The sequence below is a fragment of the Rhipicephalus microplus genome, chromosome 3 (assembly GCF_043290135.1).
Source record: "Rhipicephalus microplus isolate Deutch F79 chromosome 3, USDA_Rmic, whole genome shotgun sequence".
In the NCBI taxonomy this organism is placed as follows: domain Eukaryota; kingdom Metazoa; phylum Arthropoda; class Arachnida; order Ixodida; family Ixodidae; genus Rhipicephalus; species Rhipicephalus microplus.
Genome location: NC_134702.1, coordinates 286,837,003 through 286,856,901, shown reverse-complemented (window position 1 = coordinate 286,856,901; position 19,899 = coordinate 286,837,003). Strand labels below are relative to the sequence as shown.

The 19,899-nt window shown below is 49.7% G+C and overlaps 1 protein-coding gene across 3 annotated transcripts in view; it reads right to left on the bottom strand.

Moving 5' to 3' along the window:
* The window catches only part of sea (mitochondrial citrate transporter scheggia), a 138,060-nt gene that overhangs the window by 38,649 nt on the left and 79,512 nt on the right, over positions 1 to 19,899 (bottom strand). The gene's annotated exons all lie outside the window — the stretch shown is intronic.

Genomic DNA, 19,899 nt, shown 5'->3' with positions numbered 1-19,899 from the left:
GAGACGAGGCTTGACTCGTCCAGACTAAGAGGCGCCCTGGCAGCCATCTTGGAGAATGCCGGTGATTATACGCGCCCAGGCTACGCAATCTGTGCTCGCGCGGCAGCTGGGGAACGAGGCGCCTGGTAGGGGGGCGCTCTTGATTCCCACATCCCCCCCCTCTTAAGACCAAGGCCGCCCTAAAGACGCCGTAATGAAAGCATCCATTGACATCGAAAAAACTGAGGTCCAGCTAAGTGCCGTCCACGAGATCGTCGGGCACCCCGGTGTCTTTGTTCGGCGGCATCTCAGCAGGAGCCTGAGGCCGCGGGAGGGCGGCGGACACCGCAGCAGCGATAGCAGACTTGAATGAAGTCCGTGACGAGCGCCGCCACAACCGCCTGGTCGGAGTCGGTCGACAGGGCGGGTTGAAGGCCCGGGCCAGGCGGCGCAGCCGGAGTGGACAGGACCGCAGGGTCACTGCTGGACTTCGCTCGGTGAACCTGCGAACGGAGGTGGGTAGCCTCGTGCACTGGCAGGACACCACAAGCGTCGCAGTAGGAGGCCTCAGGAACAGGCGGCATCGAGGCACCTCCCGAAACGTCGAGCTGGTCCGAAAAGGTGCATCCGCAGAAAAGACGCGGGATGGACTCGGGGTCTAACGCCACCCAGACTATGCGTTGCTTGGACCAGCGACAAGTCGACATGAAGGCGACTGGGGCCTCAGTGCCTTGTTGGAACCTCCACGTAGCGACTTCATGACGAGGCGGTGTCTTGTTAGCCGGGGCTGGGGGAGCATTCGACGGTGGCGGCATGGACGCGGCCGGTGCCTGCGGAACGACTGAGCGCGCGGCTGGTCTCCCGGGCTTTTTCTTGGAAGAACGGGTCATCGAGGACGACATAACGAAAGCTGGGGTGTCGGTGAAAAGCCGAAACGCAACTCAAGGTGCGGCCGCGGAGGCGCGACAAGCTGGCCCAATAAAGAGAGCCTACTCCGTCGGATTGAAGGTTGTGTAAGCCAATAGGACGCACGCTTCCCATCTCCCGCTGCCTACGCGGAAGATACCCAGTAAGAGAGGGAGCCACCGGGGAAAGGGCTTTTCTCTCTCGAGCAGCCGGGAACGCTGAGAACTGGGTGGATATTCCGCGCGCAGCGCGTGTTATGATGTTTCCAGGGAGAAAGCTCGCCAGGTAGCCATTACTGTTGCTGCTGGATGGGCTCTCGCACAGCAGCTATAAATCTCCGCTCCCTTACATGGAGGGGATAACGTACCGCTACATGCCGGAGGCGAAAATCAGCCTAAGTGCGTTTTCGCAGGTTGTACCGGTGGCGTGATTTGGAACCAGCCTTATCCCGTTTTCCCTGCGGTTCGGTGACCGCCTCCCCCTCCCCGAAGTCGTTGCTGCGGGGAACGAAAGGTTTTTGAGGTCGGAGACGTTAACTGGACCTCTGACTGGTCTCCCTTAGGAGTCAGCCAGCTTGTATACCAGAGGCGGCACTTTGGTGTGCACTCGGTATGGGCCCAACCACTTGGCCGAAAGGGAGGCCGAGATGCCTTTGGCGGCGTCACTCAAGACGTGATTGCGCCAGAGGATGAGATCGCCGACATCATAACAGACATCCCCATGCGACCGGTCGTATTGAGCCTTCCGACCAGCTCGCACTTTTACCAGGTTGGAACGCGCCAGGTCGAGGGCCTCGTTCATCCATGAGCGCAGTTCCGCCGCGTAGCCAGACGGGCTGACCTTCACGGCGCTTGCCCCGCCGCCGCCCCGTAGGACGCGGTCCATGGGGTTAGGCAGCTCTCTCCCAAAGTTGAGGAAGGCGGGCGTGTATCCTGTCGAGCGATTCACTATAGACCGCAAGGAGAAGCATATCTTGTTAAGACGAGCATCCTAATCCCTGGGCTGCTGCGCAAAGGCTGTCAGCAAGGGCTTGAGGTTCCGGTTGATCCGCTCGGTCGGGTTGGTCTGTGGGCGATACGAGGTTGTTTTATGGTGCTTAATGCCAAAGGCAGCACACGCATCCACAAGCACTTTGGTGGTGAAATAGGACGCATTGTCCGTGATCAACTCTGCCGGAAAGCCAAAGCGGGGAAAGATCTCGGTCAACTTGTCCCAGATTACGCGTGCTAATAACTTCCGAAAGGGAAACTCTTCGACCCACTTCGTGAAGTGATCTGTGACAGCCAGGAGAAAAACATGACCTCTCGGCTCTCCGGCTTCTTGGGAAAGGTCCCATAATGTCACAGGCCGCGACCTGCCAAGGTTGTTGGCTGTCGATCGGCTGCATGAGCCCGGGAGGCTTGCCCCAGCGAGGCTTCACGCATTGGCACACGCGGCATGAGTGGGCGTAGTGAAGGGCGTCGCGCTTCATGCCAGGCCAGGTAGCGGAGCGACACAACTTTTGAAAAGTCTTAAGGCCACTCGCGTGTCCGGCCAACCTCGAGTCGTGGAAATAGCCTAGGGTGGCTTCCCTTAGACTGCGGGGTATTACCACCTTGAAAGACTCCTGGGGAGCTTCTTCAGATGGGACATAGCGCAGAAGAATGCCATCGGCATCAAGCAGGTACGAGTCCAACGTGCCCGCAGCAATACCAGCCTGCGTACAGCACTCGGCACTACAGCAATACCAGCTGTCTGTTCGCGCCCGGCGGCTTGACTGCCCCGCTCCACTTGGGTGCTCAGCTCTTTGAGCTTGTCAACGATGTATTAACAAAACGGATCGTCCTGCTGTGCCTTGAGCAGCTCCTCTCTGCTAAAGACGATACCGGTGGACGTGACAGGGTCTACCAGGTATGCATCCTCACCCGAGGCTGTCGACTTGAAAGTCACTTCGCCATCGGGGTTCGCGCCTTTCGACCTTTTGGAGCCAGAGGGCCCGGGGTCTACTTGATGCGATTGCTCTCGGGGGTGGCGGACACAAGTGTCGGATGCCGAAACGGGGGCACGCGACAAAACGTCAGCCACGACGTTCAAACTCCCTTTCCGGTAGCGCACAACAAAGTTATACCGCTGCAAAATCAATGCCCGGTGCGCGAGGCGGCCCGAGGGCTCGCGCAAGCGCTTAAGCCAGGTGAGTGCCATGTCCGTTTCCACTACGAATGACACGCCGTCGACATAGCAGTCGAACTTCTGGAGAGCAAAAACTATAGCGAGACATTCCCTTTCTGTGACGCTATAGTTAAGCTCGGCGGCGTTAAGTGACCGGCTCGCAAAGGCGACTGGCTGGAGGACGCTGTCGTGCTCCTGAAGGAGCAGTGCCGAGACCCAAGTCGCTAGTGTCCGCTTGGACAACGAGCTCCCTGTTCAGGTCGGGCAGCTTTAACTCGGCTGTGGCCACTAGAGCTTCGGAAAGCGCCTTGAAGGCTCGCTCTTGTTCTGGCCCCCAGCTCCACCGTGCCGACTTTTTCAAGGGTGCAGTCAAGGGCGCTTGGAGGGCCGCACAGTTTGGAATGAACTGTCAATAGTATTTCACCTTTCCCAAAAACCGCCTCAGGCCCTGAATGTTTGCCGGCTTCGGGTACTCCACAATGGCACGTACCTTCTCCTCGCACGGCAGAACACGACCCCTCTGAATGGTAAAGCCTAATAGTGAGATGCGAGTCTCAGCTAGTTGGGCTTTCTTCGGGTTCAAAGTCAACCCGGCGGCATGCAATCTCCCGAGGACATCCTCCAAGTGGTGAAGGTGTTCCTCGAACGTTTGAGAGAAGATGATGTCGTCGAGGTACGCCATGGCGTGTGGTCATTTAGCGTCCCCTAGAACACGGTCTATCAATCTCTGGAACGTAGCTGCAGCTCCAGAACAGCCAAACGGCATGCGGGTAAACTCGTACAAACCTCTGTGAGAGGTGAACGCAGTTTTCTCCGCGTCAGCCTGCTCCATCTGAACCTGTAGGTAGCCACAGCTAGCATCCAAGATGCTGAAGTAGCAAGCACCGCCTAGAGCAGCCACGATCGAGTCAATGTTAGGCATAGGATAAGCATCCTTCCTCGTGACCTCGTTCAGCCGGCGGTAGTTCACACAGAGCCGGTGAGAGCCGTCTTTTTTGGAGACCATTACCACCGATGAACCCCAAGGACTGTTTGAGCGTTGGACAACTCCGGTCTGAATCAACTCATCCAGTGCCTGGTCAATTGCTTTCCTCTTTGCCGCACTAACGGGGGCGAGGATTGCATTTCCACGGTTGTGCGTCACCTGTGTCAATTCGGTGCTTCACCAGGGAGGTGCGACCCAGGCGTTCCGTGAACGTATCGTAGAAACGTGTCAACAGCGACGACAGGCGTGCTTTCTCGCGTTACGACAAGCTGTCCGGCAAAGGCAGCAGCGAGCCATTCGAGTTGCTGCTTAGAGGGGGGGGGTCACCGGCGTAGCCGAGAGCTCGTTGACCGCGGCAACATTATGTTCGAGGGAAAGCTGTACGCACGGACCGTTTTCTGCCGCACCGGCCAAAGGACCAGTCTTGGCGTCGGAGGGCGAGACGCGGGTTGCGGGGGCAACGCTTGGTCTCCTTTCCTCCTTCTTCCTCGTGGCGTAGGGCGACTTACTGGCAGCCGAGACCACGGGAGATGCAGCCAAAGGCCGTAGGGCGCCGGAAGGGCAGTCCCTGTAGCCTCCGCTTGTGACGTCAATCACGATACCTGTGCGCGCCAGAAAGTCGCGACCGACAATCACAGGCATGGAAAGACCAGGGAGATGCACAAAGCGCTGTTGGCGTGCGCGATTCTCCCAACGCACAACCAACCGCACGGCGCCGCACGAGGTGGCGGTACCGCTGGCGAGGTGGAAGGCAGTGTCGCAAGCTCGAATGCTGACAGAGCGGTCGCGCAAATGAGCCCTAACCTCTTCGCCGAACAGTGAGATAGAAGCCCCGCTATCCAGCAATGCAGCAAACTCTCGACCACAATCGTAAGGGCGATGAACGGTGCCGGCGTGGCTGGAATGTCATGTCCAGCGCGACACGCTATCGGTGCCAAAGGTTGTGTTACGCTCCCATGCTCTCTTACTGCTACAGCCGGCGGCAAGGGGGAGCTCACCGACGGCTCACCCCGTTTCCCGACGGGCGAGCAGGCCCTTGTGTCGGTCGGGGCGCGTTGCACTCTCGCGCGGTGTGACCACGCTCACGGCAACGAAAGCAGACCACACCTTTTCCTCCAACAGGGGGGATTTTGGCGATACTTTAGAGCTACGAGGTGTCCGTTCGCCAGCCGCAGTGGGGGCTCCGCGATCGGATATCCCCTCGTGCACTGGAGCACGGGGTTTCCGTTCTTGTTCACGCTGCCTAGGCAACGGTGGCCGCCCGGGCGTACAAGCACGGGTCCAGAGAGCGCGGTCCGACACATAGAGCGCGTCTCGGTCTCTCGTGGTAGAGGCCGCCTCATGGTTCGGGGAACACCAGTGTGACGAGTCACGACCAGCCCACGCGCAACGAGGCTCGAGAGACAGGGACAGTGGTGGCGGCGGGCGATAGGCTCGCGCCGCCAAGATGTCGCCCTGAATACGCTTCGCATCACATGCCAGCTCGTTTAGGTCACGATAACGGGCTCTCCGAAGGTAAGCGGCGAAGGTTGGATGAGCCTGGCGTATGGCTCGCTCCACCTTCTCAGCATCTGATGCCGTAGGATCGGCAAGGAGGTAGAGCTCCTGCAAAGCCCGAACGTACTCGAGAAGAGATTCGTCGGGATGCTGTGTGCGAAGCTATAACTCGTGACGCATGCGACGCTCGTATTCAGGGGGAAGGAATTCGCTGCGGAAGAACGCCATAAACTCCTCCATCGAGGTAGCTTGGTGGCCGACGAGCCGGTACCACCTCACCGCTTGGGCTGTCAGCGACTCGGGCAAAACAGAGCCTAGCATAACGCTGTCGCTCAGCCGCGTAGACTGCTGATAGCGGTACAGCCCCTCGAGGTACTCTGTGGCACTGATGCAGTCCGAATAACCACTGTACTCAGGCAGAGGTACCCTTAAGCTACTCTGAACGCTTGGCTGAGGGGACTCGGGGTCTCCCTTTAAAGCACAAGGCTGCAAGCGCACCGCTTCCAACAGAACGTTTAGGAGCTGCGCCGCAGTTGCGTGCAGCGATGACTGCTCCGACGCGAGCGCGGCCGTAGCAAGTGCGCGCGCCTGTTCTCTAACATGCGCGTCGAACTGAAAAGGGCCAGTAAACGACATGGAGGAGGGTAGGGTTTGCGCTCCGACTGGTGCTTGAGGCCTCACGCGACTGGCAAACGGGTCAACAGCGGAGCACGGTGGCCCACGTCCGTCGAAAGCGTCGCCTACGCGAGTCTCAGGCCAGCGAGCGTCGATGAACGCGGCGACATTGTCAGGCTCGCGAACGCATGCTCGCGAACGACATCGTCAACCCTTCGCGCTCGCAACCAAGACGGGTCAGTAAGCGCGTTTCCGCCAACACCTGAGTGCCCCCGGTAGGAAGGACTGGGTGCGGCGATTTGAGCCGTCAACCGTGCTGCTGAGGGCGAAAGGCCAGCGAGCGGAGACTGCGCCGGGGATGGGCCCGTAAGTGCGTGTGTCTCGAACAGCTGATACAGCCCGTTACTGGCTTAGCTAGGACTGTGGTCCTCGTTCAAGCAACTCGCATCACTGTAGGGGGCCCCGAAAAAGGGATCTCTCCTGGTGAACGAAAGCAGAGGGTCGCCGAGGGGGCCGTACCCCGTGCTGTTGCAGCCGTCCACCTCGAACGAGATCAAGTCCGTCGCCACAGGATCGAACAGGAACGAGCGCCTCGAAGAGGTCTGCTCTGAAGCCATGCTGAAACCAAGTTGGGCGCCAGTTATGTGGAGATAGGTTTGCACTAGGCTTACCTACTAAGCGCAACCGTGTAGGGATGCGACGTCCTCCACTGCCACTGCGTGTGAAGACGCTGCGGCCAGGTTCACCGTTTTTTCCGGCGCGGTGCACAAACCACGCACGAGGCAGGATAACAACAACAACTGGTTTATTAACCCAAGATGCAGCACAGTGTGACACACACGGGCTTGCAGGCCGTATAGGGAACTCCGCAAGACCGAGCAAGTACGCTTACCTAGAGCGCGACGACTCCCGCACATGGGCCGAAGTCGAACGCACGAACAAGAAGCCGCCTGCTTAGCAGCGCATCAATCTCTCGTGCAGGCCTGAGAGCATCTGCCGCGGCAAGCAAATCGTCGGGCACAACATAGCTCGTAGGAGAGGAGGATGTCACGCGCGCCCAAAGGAAAATGGCGCTGCGTTGTGACGTAGGCCTGCGCAGCGTAGCGTGCCCGGACATGCCAGCGCGGGACGGAGCCGAGGCTTGACTCGCCCAGATCAAGAGGCGCCCTGACAGCCATCTTGGCGAATGCCGGTGATTATACGCGCCTGGGCTACGCAATTGGCGCGCGCGCGGCAGCTGGGGAACGAGGCGCCTGGTAGGGGGGCGCTCTCGATTCCCACAAGTGAAGTGTTCCGACGATACAAAAACCGCAATAGAAAAACAGAGATTAGAGCGCAAGCCCACAACACATGAGGCATACAACGAACCTTTCTGTTTGGCTGAACTACAAGCCTCACTTACCTGCTGCAATAAATCTACTCCAGGCCTGGACCGTGTGGCATATGAAATGTTAAAACACCTGCCCACTGAAACCCAGAAAGCTCTCCTCTCTCTGTATAATGCGATATGGTCTTCCGGCGAGCTACCCTCAGTCTGGAAGGAAGCTATCATTATCCCAATTCTAAAACAAGGCAAGGACCCGGCCTCAGTTTCCAGCTACAGGCCAATAGCATTAACCAGCTGTTTTTGCGAGGTCTTTGAAAAAATGATTAACAGGCGCCTGATGCACTTCCTTGATATTAATGGCCTACTTGACCCATACCAGTGTGGGTTTCGAGAGACTCGGTCCTCCAATGATCACCTTGTCCGTATCAAGGCACAAATTCGCGACGTTTTTGTTCACAAGCAATTTTTTCTTTCTGTGTTTTCCTCGATATGGAAAAGGCATATGACACTACATGGCGCTTCGGCACATAGAGAGAGACCTGTCACATTTAGGTGTGCGGGGTAGAATGCCGACAATTATCGAAAGCTACCTGTCCAACCGTACATTCAGTGTCCGAGTTGGCACTGTCTTATCTCGAGTATTTGTCCAAGAAACAGGAGTGCCACAATGAAATGTATTAAGCTGAATGAATTCCTTGCACCTGTCTCTTCCACGAAATATTTTTTATTTTTTACAAATTGGCAACATCTCAATGTGCCAACGTCAAGTTCAACTAGAGTTGAACAAGGTATTTCAATGGGCAAACGAGAATGGTTTTACACTGAACGCTCAAAAGAGCACTTGTGTCTTGTTCAGCCGAAAGAGGGGCCTCCATCCTGACCCCAACATTGGCCTGCATGGTCAACCTCTGTCAGTGAAGACCGAGCATAAGTTTCTTGGTGTCATATTAGACACTAAACTAACCTTTTTTTTTTTCAGATTTTTTTATTGGTACGAATACAAGAATGTGACATGTGCTTAGCATACAAAAGGAAGTCCCAAAGTCAAAGACTGTATCAGGACCTCCTGTTAAGGGCGAATTGAGGTAAAACACTGTTAGAGGCAACATAAGCAATAATCAAAATTATAAACTAAGCATAATTGCAATAGAACATTGAAATATATATATATAAAATACATACATACATACACACATATATATACACATTGTGAGCTTACTTACAGCGCAACACCACAAAAGATAGAGGACAGGGATGGAGTAGAACAGAAAGAAAAGACGGCGCTGTTCTACTCCTTTTCTGTCCTGTATTTTTTTCTGGTGTTGCACTGTAAGTTCACGATGGATCCTAACCAACTGGCCTAGCTTACCGTCTTACTACAATATATATACACATACATACATACATACACATACGATATATACATACCAAAGGAAAACAAACATAAAAGAAAACCAAATTAATCAACGAATAATGTGAAGAATATAACTGAAAAAGAATACAAAAAGTTGTAATACATAACATGTGGACATTCAAACAAGGTAGAGCTATGATAAGAAGCAGTAAGGCTAGGCATGCATAATGTGCGATTTTAGTTTTTTCTTGTAGTGATGCAAAGTTCTAGCATCTTTAATAACAGATGGTATTGTGTTCCAAAATGCTATAGATGAAAATTCAGCAGTTAGTTTGCCATAATTATTATGTACCTTAGGCAAAAGGACGTTATTGTTACGTGCAAATCTAGTATTACTTTGAGCAACAAGGTCGAAAGATGAGAAGCATATAGGAGGTAGCGTCTTGGTTATGTATTTATAGAATATGATACCTAAGTTGTAATTGAGGAGCTCTGAAATTGTCAAAATGTTGTTATCATAAAGTAGGCCTTTACCGTTAGAAAAACATGAACTGTTAGTAATGATTCTTATGGATTGATTCTGTAGTACTTGAAGGGAAGCCAAATGAGTGTTATAGGTGTTACCCCAGCACATTATGCCATAATTAATATGAGAATGAACGAATGAATAGTAGAGTGACAGTAAAGTGGAACGTGTGAAGTATGGACGAAATTTAATCAGAGCGCGGATTCCGTATGCTATTTTCTTTTTGATGTCAGAAATATGATCTATGTGTTTCAAGCTAGAATCAAGAGAAATTCCGAGAAAAGACGCGCAGGGACTGGGAAAAATAGAGTGCGAGCCAAAAGTCAACGAAGGAAAGGATGCCGAATATTTGTAATGTGTTGAAAATACTACAAATTTAGTCTTGGTTGCGTTAATAGTTAACAAGTTAGCACTGCACCAACTTGAAACATTTTTCAAGTCAGTGCTTAGCTTGTCGACGAGAAGTGAAATGCTTTAGTCAGAAGTAAATATGGTAGTGTCATCAGCATACAAAATGGAATTAGTGAAGGACAGACGGTTAGAAAGATCATTTATATAAATTAAAAACAGGAGCAGTCCTAAAATGGATCCCTGAGGGACACCAATATTAGTAGATAATTCCTTAGAATATACATTAGAAATGGACACAAGTTGAACGCAGTTATGCAGGTAGCTTTTAAGTAACACTAAAGCAGGACCACATACACGGATCGCTTCAAGGTTATGAAAGAGAATGATGTGATTTAAACTGTCAAATGCTTTTGTTAGATCGATGAATACTGATCCTGCAAATAAACCTTTGTCAATGAATTTTTTTAGTTGATTGGTTAGATGAATGAGTGCTAGATCAGTAGAGAAATGATCGCAAAAGCCGAACTGACAAGGGGACAGAATATTGATTTTATCAAGGTAATTGGTTAGACGTACTCCAATCAACTTCTCAAGAACTTTACCAAAAAAGGGCAGAATGCAAATGGGTCGGTAATTATTAATCAATGTCCTATCACCTTTTTTATGAACTGGGATAATATTACGGCATTTAAGCTCTTTAGGAAATACGCCTGTCTTGAATACCAAATTCGTAATGAAACACAATATAACAGAAATTAGGGGCGAAATGAGTTTTATATGAGCAGGCAGGACTTCATCAATTCCTGCACCAGCAGATTTGAGGTGTTTTATGACATTATGTAATTCTTCAGGAGTAGTGGGAAGGTGAAAAAACGGATGAGGGAGGCGTCTAAGTGGTGTGATTTGTGTGGGACAGGGTGCATCAGCACTAAAAAAGTAGGAACAGAAACGTCAGCTATGTCGATAGGCGAGTTAAATTCAATGTTGTCGATTACAATTCTGGATACTTGGTGGCGAAAATTCCTGTTTAGAAAGCAGTTTACAATGTCCCATTTTTGTTTAGCATTATTACCTGCTTGCGATAATTTTTCTTCTAGAAAAGAACGTTTTGCAGCTTTTAAGTGCTTGTTTACAGCGTTACGTAATTTTTTGTAGCGGGCAATTAACTTAGTATTAAACGGCTGACTTTTAGTTTTTTTTTTTTGAGGTTGTCGCGTCTATGTAAAGCAGCTAATAGCTTCTGAGACATCCCCGGATTATGAGATAATGCTAATACTTTTTTACATTTCTTTTTGGAAGTGAATTTTTGGATATGCGATATAATTAAGGAAAAAAATTTAGAAAATGCTTTTTGGGGATCATTACAAGTTTTAACCTCGGTCCAATCTAAGTCCTCTACGGCAGTTATGAAACTCTCTTTATCCAGAACATATTTGGAATGAGGAAGAGTGCAAGGACGTAGTCGATTGAAGCGTAGGAGCAAAGGATAATGATTAGCAATGTCACTGTCGAGAACTTTCACCTGCAGAGATATTAGCGAGTTAGAGAAAGCATGATCTATCAGGGTCCCAGCACCGCTGGGAACTTGCCGTGTAGGACACCATTTAAAGACTCAAATCCATAGCTTTGCAGTAGACTAGTGTAACTAATACCAACAGGTGAAGAGTGATCGAGTAAGTTAATGTTGATGTCACCCATTAATATGGCAGTTTTATTCTCAAGAGAAATGATATGTAGGACATTTTCAAGATTAGAAAAAAAATCTTCGATTGAGGATGAGGAAGATCGGTAAATGCAGCCAAATATAAAATCTCTCTGATCGCAAGATGGAGAGCAATTAGTGATTTCAATCCAAACTGATTCACAATTAGTTACAGGCAAGTGCAAATCATGTCTTCTCCTATAAAAAAGATCAGGAGACACAAAAATGGCCGCACCACCATGACTTCTAGTTATTCTATTACAGTATTCCGAGTTATAATTTGGGAAGCAATAGAGATTTCTGTCAGCAACTGATAACCATGTTTCTGTTATGGCAATAAGTGAAAAAGAGTTACTATATGAAGAAAGCAGATCATGGATTTCATCGAAGTGTTTACGCAGGCTCCTAGCATTGAAATGAATGATAGAATTATATCCACTTATGAATGAGTTAACATGGTCTGGTTCTATGAGAGTATCCATGTTGATGCGAGACAAAAATGATGCAATGATCACATTGTGCAAGGATTAGTCTATTTTTGTCAAATCGAAGTCATCGCGAATGCGCAGGACTCTGCTATTAGTAGTCTTTCTAGCCTTAATTTGACAGTTGTCTGTCCAGAGAAACATCCAGTTCTTTTCCTTTTTTAGTATTAAGGCTTTGGAAAAGAGGACCTTGTTGCTTGGAGTCACATGATCATTGATAAAGACAGGGGCATTAGTACCACCAGTGACACCAAGAACACTAGCACAGAGCTTCACCTTACGTGCTCTACTGATGTAGTCAGATTTCTTAGTCCGAGAGCAGAAGCGCGCAATAATGTTTATTTTATCTTTAGACCGTGTTGGCACGCGATGCACAATGTCGAGATCAGCAGGCAATATGGGACAGCCAGCCTTCTCCCCTATCATTTTCACGATTGCACTGCAGTCTTCCCCCTGAGAGCAGGGAACGCCCTTGATCTCCACATTGCTCATGCGCGAGTATTGCTCCAGTTCCTCAACCTTGCGGCTGAGGGAGTCATTCGGGGTTTTTAGCTGTTTATTCTCATTTACCAATGTGACATTTTGGTTACGTAGGTCCTCGACAAGTTCGTTCAAGTGCTCTGCAGTCAATTGTAGGGATACAACTTCTTTTTTTAGTTCAGCAACATCTATGCCCGATTCTTGCAGCTCGAGTAAGAACCTGCCGAAGACCTTTTCAGATGTGTCCTTAGCCAAGCTGTTAATTTTAGCCTCAAGGTCTTCAGTTTTTTTTTTGAGAGTTCAGCATTGGTTGGCATGGTAAATACTCCTGATAAAAAAAAATTGCAGACAGAAAAAATAAAATGCAAATCACAACGCAATTTTCGGCAGCAGCGGCAGTTGAAAAAAAAAAAGAAACTATACGGAAAAGAGCTTGAAAGAACACCTGCAGGAACAGGGAACTCTGCTTAATTTGCAGCTCGTGCAATGCCACTGCTGCCAGTGAAGAGCTGTGCTGGTGCTGGCAAATATATAGGGCTTGCTCTCAGGGCAGCAACCTCCAGCTGCAAAATCGTCGAATGCTAGCAGCAGGCCACAAAGTGACCGCGCAGTCGCAGCGTCACCACGTGTGGATGATCCAGCACCTTCCAAGGGCAATGCGACGATAAAGCACCACGAAGATAACCGCCGATGAAGCAGCCGGGACGGGCAAAGAAACGGGTGGTCAGGATAACTGCAAGAACAGGAAACTCTGCTCAATTTGTAGCTCGTGCAATGCCACTGCTGCCAGTGAAGAGCCGGTGCTGGTGCTGGCAAATATACAGGGCTTGCTTTCAGGGCAACGACCTCCAGCGGCGAAATCGGCGAATGCTAGCAGCAGGCCACAAAGTGACCGTGTAGTCGCAGCTTCACCACGTGTGGATGATCCAGCACCTTCCAGGGGCAATGCGACGATGAAGCACCCCGAAGATAACCGCCGATGAAGCAGCCGGGACGGGCAAAGAAACGGGTGGTCAGGATAACTGCAAGAACAGGAAACTCTGCTTAATTTGTAGCTCGTGCAATGCCACTGCTGCCAGTGAAGAGCCGGTGCTGGTGCTGGCAAATATACAGGGCTTGCTTTCAGGGCAACGACCTCCAGCGGCGAAATCGGCGAATGCTAGCAGCAGGCCACAAAGTGACCGTGTAGTCGCAGCTTCACCACGTGTGGATGATCCAGCACCTTCCAAGGGCAATGTGACGATGAAGCACCACGAAGATAACCGCCGATGAAGCAGCCGGGACGGGCAAAGAAACGGGTGGTCAGGATAACTGCAAGAACAGGGAACTCTGCTTAATTTGTAGCTCGTGCAATGCCACTGCTGCTAGTGGCATTGCACGAGCTACAAATTATCCCACACATCAAGTATCATCCTTCATCTCACACATCAAGTGGACAGGTGCTTAAAAACAACGAACACTTTGAAAGTGTTGTCATGCACTACATGGGGTAGTGACACGAAATGTCTAATGAATTTATATAAAAGCCTCGTACGCACACGCCTAGATTACGGTGCTATAATCTATCAGTCGGCAACACCATCAGCCTTGAAAATTTTCGACCCTGTCCATCATCTAGGCATTCACCTCTCTACGGGTGCTTTCCGAACCAGCCCTGTGGAGAGCCTGTACGTGGATTCGAATGAATGGTCGCTCCACCTACAAAGATGTTTCCTGTCCTTTTTGTACTTTTTGAAGGTGAAGGCAGACAAGAAACACCTTTCCGATTTCACAATTAATGATTTGTCTTGTTCTGGCTTGTTCGAGAACCGTCCTTCGTTTAGGAAGCCCTATGCGCTCCGTGTAAGGGGCCTGGCCGAAGAAACAGGTGTGCCTCTTCTTGAACACAATTTGATGGCTCCTGCAACATATCTGCCACCGTGGCAGTGACAGCTTATAGACTGTGATGTCTCTTTTGTTGAAGTCACAAAGCACGCACCACTTGCACACATACATACATACATACTTCCTAGAACCACAACATAAATACACATGCCCCGAGTTCTTTACCGATGCGTCAAAGTCAAACACTTCTGTGTCATATGCAGCGGTAGGCTAATCCTTTTCTGAGGCCGGCGTTCTTCATCCTGATGCAAGCATTTTCACAGGAGAAGCTTACGCAATACTGGCGGTCGTAAAACACATCAAACAGATAAAATTACAAAAGGCGGTAATATACACAGATTCCCTAAGCGTGGTCAAAGCCCTGAAAACTCTTAAAAAACACAAGAACCCCGTGCTGGTGCCACTTTACTCACTTCTGTGCACACTGTACACATCAAAACAGCACATCGTCTGCTGGGTTCCAGGGCACCGTGAGATACAAGGGAACGTTTTGGCCGACAATCTGGCTGCTTGCGCCAATGACACTACTCCCAATGCATCAACACCGGTCCCTGCACTTGACTTAAAACCTTTTCTAAAACGAAAGTTCAGGGGGTATTGGCCGAGCATGTGGGATAAACACACAGATAATAAACTCCATGCTATTAAGCCGCAACTAGGTTATTGGCCGCCACTATCAAAATCACGACACACAGAAGTAATATTAACAAGGCTTAGAACAGGACATACACATTCTACACATTCATTTCATCTATCTACCGGTGATCCACCATATTGTGAGAGATGTGGAGAGCCCCTTACGGTTCTCCACATTCTCGTCCAGTGCAATGAGCTAGATGCTCTAAGAAAAAAGCACGTTCTACTGCCCTACCGACAGCAGCACCCTCTGCACCCTGGGATACTCATCGGTAGAGATCCGCTTTTTAAACTGCAAACACTTTTCATGTTTTTAAAAGATGTGCATAGCTTTCACCCGATATTTCGAGGTCATTTGTAGCACAACCTCTATAGAGTGGTCGTGGCTGCGGTGACTACATCTTCATCATGGTTTTATTATCATGACATTTTGCCATCTGCTATCATTACACATGTCACGCCACTGTCATGATTTTATTACTTCCATGTTTTAACCCGCGTTAGAGCGAGGAATTTTAAGGACCCTTTACAGCCACGCATCATATCATTGTTCATATCTGTAGTCAATTGAAATGGCGCTCTTTGGCCATCAATTGGCCCTTGCGCCATTAAAAACTACTCATCATCATCATCGTGGTCGAGTGCATGCGTGTGTTCTTTTATGCATGAGTGCGTGCAGATGTGTGTGTGTGCACATGTGTGTGTGAGCAAGTGAACGTGCTTGCACGTGTGTGCTCTTTTGTAAGTGTGTGCAAATATGTGTGTATGTGAGTGTGCTCGTCTGTCTGTGTGCGTGTGTGTTCGCTTGTGCATTTTTGTGCGTGCTCTTGTGTCACTGCATTTTTCCACGCATGAAACAAACCCGCCTTCTTCGTGTAAGCATCATCAAAGTCTGTATGTAAATTAACGCTGGTTACGCTCAACCATCGCTTTCCATAGGGTTTGCATGCCAAACCGGACTGCTTCGCGTAGGAGCACATTTGCAGAAAGCTCCACTCCCGTAGCTTTCTCTTCATTGTCAAAAAATGTCTGCAAGTAAAGAAGGTAAGCTTGCGCATTGAAGGCCTCAGTAGGTCAAGGTATCTCTGCCAACATCCACGATGCAGTTAAGCTATCCATCTGATTGTTTCCCTCTTCTAGAAGCAGTCACTGTCATCAAAAAATTTTTCAATAAATCAGTCGGGTGAGTACACTCCCCTGTGTACTTTCTACTCATGTGCTGCACAGGAAGGCATCAATATTTTCTTAAAAACTGGCTCACGGATTTGTTTGCTTCGGTCACAACCATCACGACAGCAGCTGGGGCACGAAGAAAAAGAAAGACTATAGCGCCAGCCACCATAAATTCTTCTATTTGTTTTATTTTAGGTGGTTGGGGGGCAAGGAAGTATAAGGTGTACAGCTAACCAGCGGTCTGCGGTTTCTATAAAGCGACATCTTACAAAGAGGGTTCAGCTTAAATTGAGTACGACTCAGTGATCGATGGAAGGAAGATGATAGGCGTAACATTAAGAGATAAGAAGAGAGACGAGGGGATCAAGGCACAAACCGTCATTAAGGATATCATAGTTGAAATCAAGAAGAGGAAATAGACATGGGTCGAGCATGTAGTGCGTCGTGTTAGGTACGGCGCCCGAGTTTATGGAGGAGCAGTGTTCTTTTGGTCTTCAAACAGGTAGCCGAACAGCTGGTGGCCTATGTTTGCCATGTATTGTTCAAGCGAGGCGCCGTGCCGTTCAGAGACGACGACAAATTCAGCACCCTCCTTGGAAAAGACAGCGGCGGCCGCCGCGAATCACCCCGCTCATTGAGCAAGCTGTTTGGACCCCTTTCGAGCTTGTTTGGGGTGGCCCTTTCGATATATGCTGTCGTAAGTGTCGGACCGATCACACCAGCGACAGTGTACGCTCAAGGGGAACTTGTGGTGGACCCCGTGGTGGAAGCGTGGTGACTCCTCCCTCCAGTCAAGAAAACTGACGTAAGCAGGTGTGGGCGGCTCCGCCAAAAAGTGTTATATGTTTTAAGATTGGACAGTATAATTGGTGCCCTTTCCCTCTTCCGAGGATCTGGCGAAACGGGACTGTTTAAAATTGGCCCTCGCAAGCTGCTTCGTGTGATTTTTCGCTGCAGTGATTCTTCGATGCAGTGCTGTTCGAGACAGTCCTTTGATGCTGATACCTTCTTGATGTAGAGCTTTCGACGAGATTGTCACTATGTAGGACGACATTTCATCTAGATGTTCATCTTGTGGCGAGAAAAGCTCGGTTGTAAATAATGTAAAATAAACCTCTGTAAATATCTCTTCAAGAAGGCACCTTCCTCCCAGCAAGATGGGCTAAACGAGCCCAGTGGTGGTGGTCAGCTACCAACGACGAGGCCCGCCGGACCCGAGCTGCAACGACTGGCAGCAAAGATGGTATGCTGTCAGACCCCAATCCTAACTGGATGGCAGCATTGGGATATGACTCCGCGACAGCCAACGACATGAACCGCCGGTCAGCCGGAAGCCCTGGTATTCGGCGGGATCGGCACAGCGTACCACGATCGTATGTATTTGGGCGAATGCCTGAATTTGTGCTTGAGTAGCAAACGTCAGGAGCCTGTCACGTGTGCGCTTCTGCGCACGGGAATGTACAAAAGGCACTCTATGCTTGGTTTTTAGAAGTGTGTGCGAAGAACATTACGGTGGATGGCCCGATGCTGATCGCCAAGGCTAAATGGTTTGCCGCAGAACTCTGTGAAACAACTTCGCTGAGAACAGCGTGTGGCCTCACCAATTAGGCAGCGATACAACATCGTTGGCAAGACCAATTCTGGCGAAAGCGAAGCTGTCAGCAGCCAGGAAATCCAGCAGTAGATGACTAAGGAGGCAAGTCCCATGCCCCTCTAGTCTGTGCGCCGTCGACATGACAGATGGGAGTCCGCGAGCCCGGGCTTGCTTGAGGTCGGCGGCATGACGCTTTTCTGTCCGGACCACTCCCTGCACCACCCGCCAGCTGGACGACCAGAGCCACGAAGAAGCAGCTCACCGATGTACAAACTTGGGTGGCTCTCGAAGAGTTGAAGTCTTGGGGCAAGACCCAGGCCGCCTCGACCATCCACCATTTTCTCGGTCGTCTTCACCAACATTCTCCATAACGCACTTACCTTTCATATCTCGCGTGCAGATGTGCCCTCCTTTTCGTCTTCCCTCTTCTTTTCTTCTTTTCATTACATGCACTTTTCTTTTCTTCTTTCTTTTCTCCTTTCTCGTCTTTTTTCATGTTCCTTGTCACCACTGACACGGCCATACTGTTTTTTTTTTCGTGTGTGTATATTTATCGAAAAGTGCTAACAACTTCTGCACTGACAACTTAGGCACTTTTGTGAGTTAAACAAAGTTCATTAAATTAAACCACATTTGCAATGAACTACACCATTCTAGTGAAGCGTGGTACCACCACGTCGAACCAATAATCCCAGGCCAGTTGCATGCACCATGTTACTCACTCTGCTCTAGCCGTCGCATGCCGGGTCGTTCGCTCGACCGCGGTAAGTAGCCTGTTCGTTTAGCACAACGAAAACTAATTTTGCAAACAATGCGCGCAAGCGGCCTCACATGACGCGGTGTCAGCAAACTTGCGAATGGCAGCATGATGGGCTTGTACCGCTGTCACTCCGTCGAGCAGATATCTGCAGATGACAGTGACAAGGTTGCCGGCAATGAGTCGAAATTGCACGTGTATTGCCACTGGCCACCTAGCCATCACTCTTTTTTGATGCTTATCCATTCAGGCACAGCTTCAACCGCACGGAAGTCATTATCACTAATCGACTGGTCTCTGTCGTTACTGAAAGGTGGGAGACCTTTTGCAGCACATAGTGGTATCGGAGAGCTGAGCATCGCAGTCCACTTCTTTGCGACAAAAAGTTATCGCTTCTTGCATATATGGCTTCTTGCGTTCGAAGGTATGGTTGGTTAATCATTGGCGGTCGTAGATGCCAAAATGCAGAGAACGGTGTCAAAAAATTTTGCCGCGCGAAAGCCTTTTACTCGTTACTCGTTTCCATCTTTTACTCGTTTCCATTCTGCCGGTGAAGACGCGCCTGGAAAGTGAGCGACCTCACTCGAGAGTTCGAAATCTACGTGCAGTGCTCGCTGTGGTCTGTGATATATTCGTCGCAAGTAATCTGCATCGGGGCACGCTTGCGCGTGTGCCTATCACATGCTTTAGAATGCCTTTTTAAACACTTTGTTTGCTTTGTTTGTGCCACATTTTTATCGCGACTGCATGGAAAGTGTTCGTTTTAAATGTAGAAGGCTTTAAAAAATATTTGCCGTATGTGGACTTCGTTTCAAAAAGTAGCATAGAAAAATCGCACGAGCACCGAATTATCGTCATTATAACCGATACATCGTTATATTTGGGATTGTAAGTGGGTTCAATTGTATTGACTTGTGCCATGGTAAGAGCAGAGTTGCGTCCACCAAGTGGGCAAATCATTACATTGCCATAAAATCCTGAGCAGGTGCCCGCCCTGTCAGCAACTTCAAATTACCAGCAATATAGACCAGAAGCACATTCCTAAAAAAGCACCAAAATGAAAGATTGTGGCAGCAATGTTTTCCGTTAAAAAATTGAAAGAAATACGAAGTGCACATGGACTTCTCACAAGTCTTCCAGCTCTTGTAGGCCGCATGGCACATTACGATGGCAATTCACAAACACATAAAACACCTAGGCAACATGATCAGACTGCAGGAAGCATGGCACGCAAGCACCTCCGATCATGAGCCTGCACCAACGCCACAGCTCTGGGCAACAAACAAATCACAAAGGCTTTATTTTCACTAAGCGTGACAGGTAGTACCTTCCAATTTTGAATATAGTGGTTTCTGAGGCCATACTTTATCTCACGGGGAACCTGAAAATCATAACAGCTATTGCGTTTTACTTGCTGCTAAAGTGAATCTTAGAGGCCACAGAAAAAGAGGCACACGGCTGACACCTGATCCACTCTCAGTGCTGCTCACAATCTCTCAA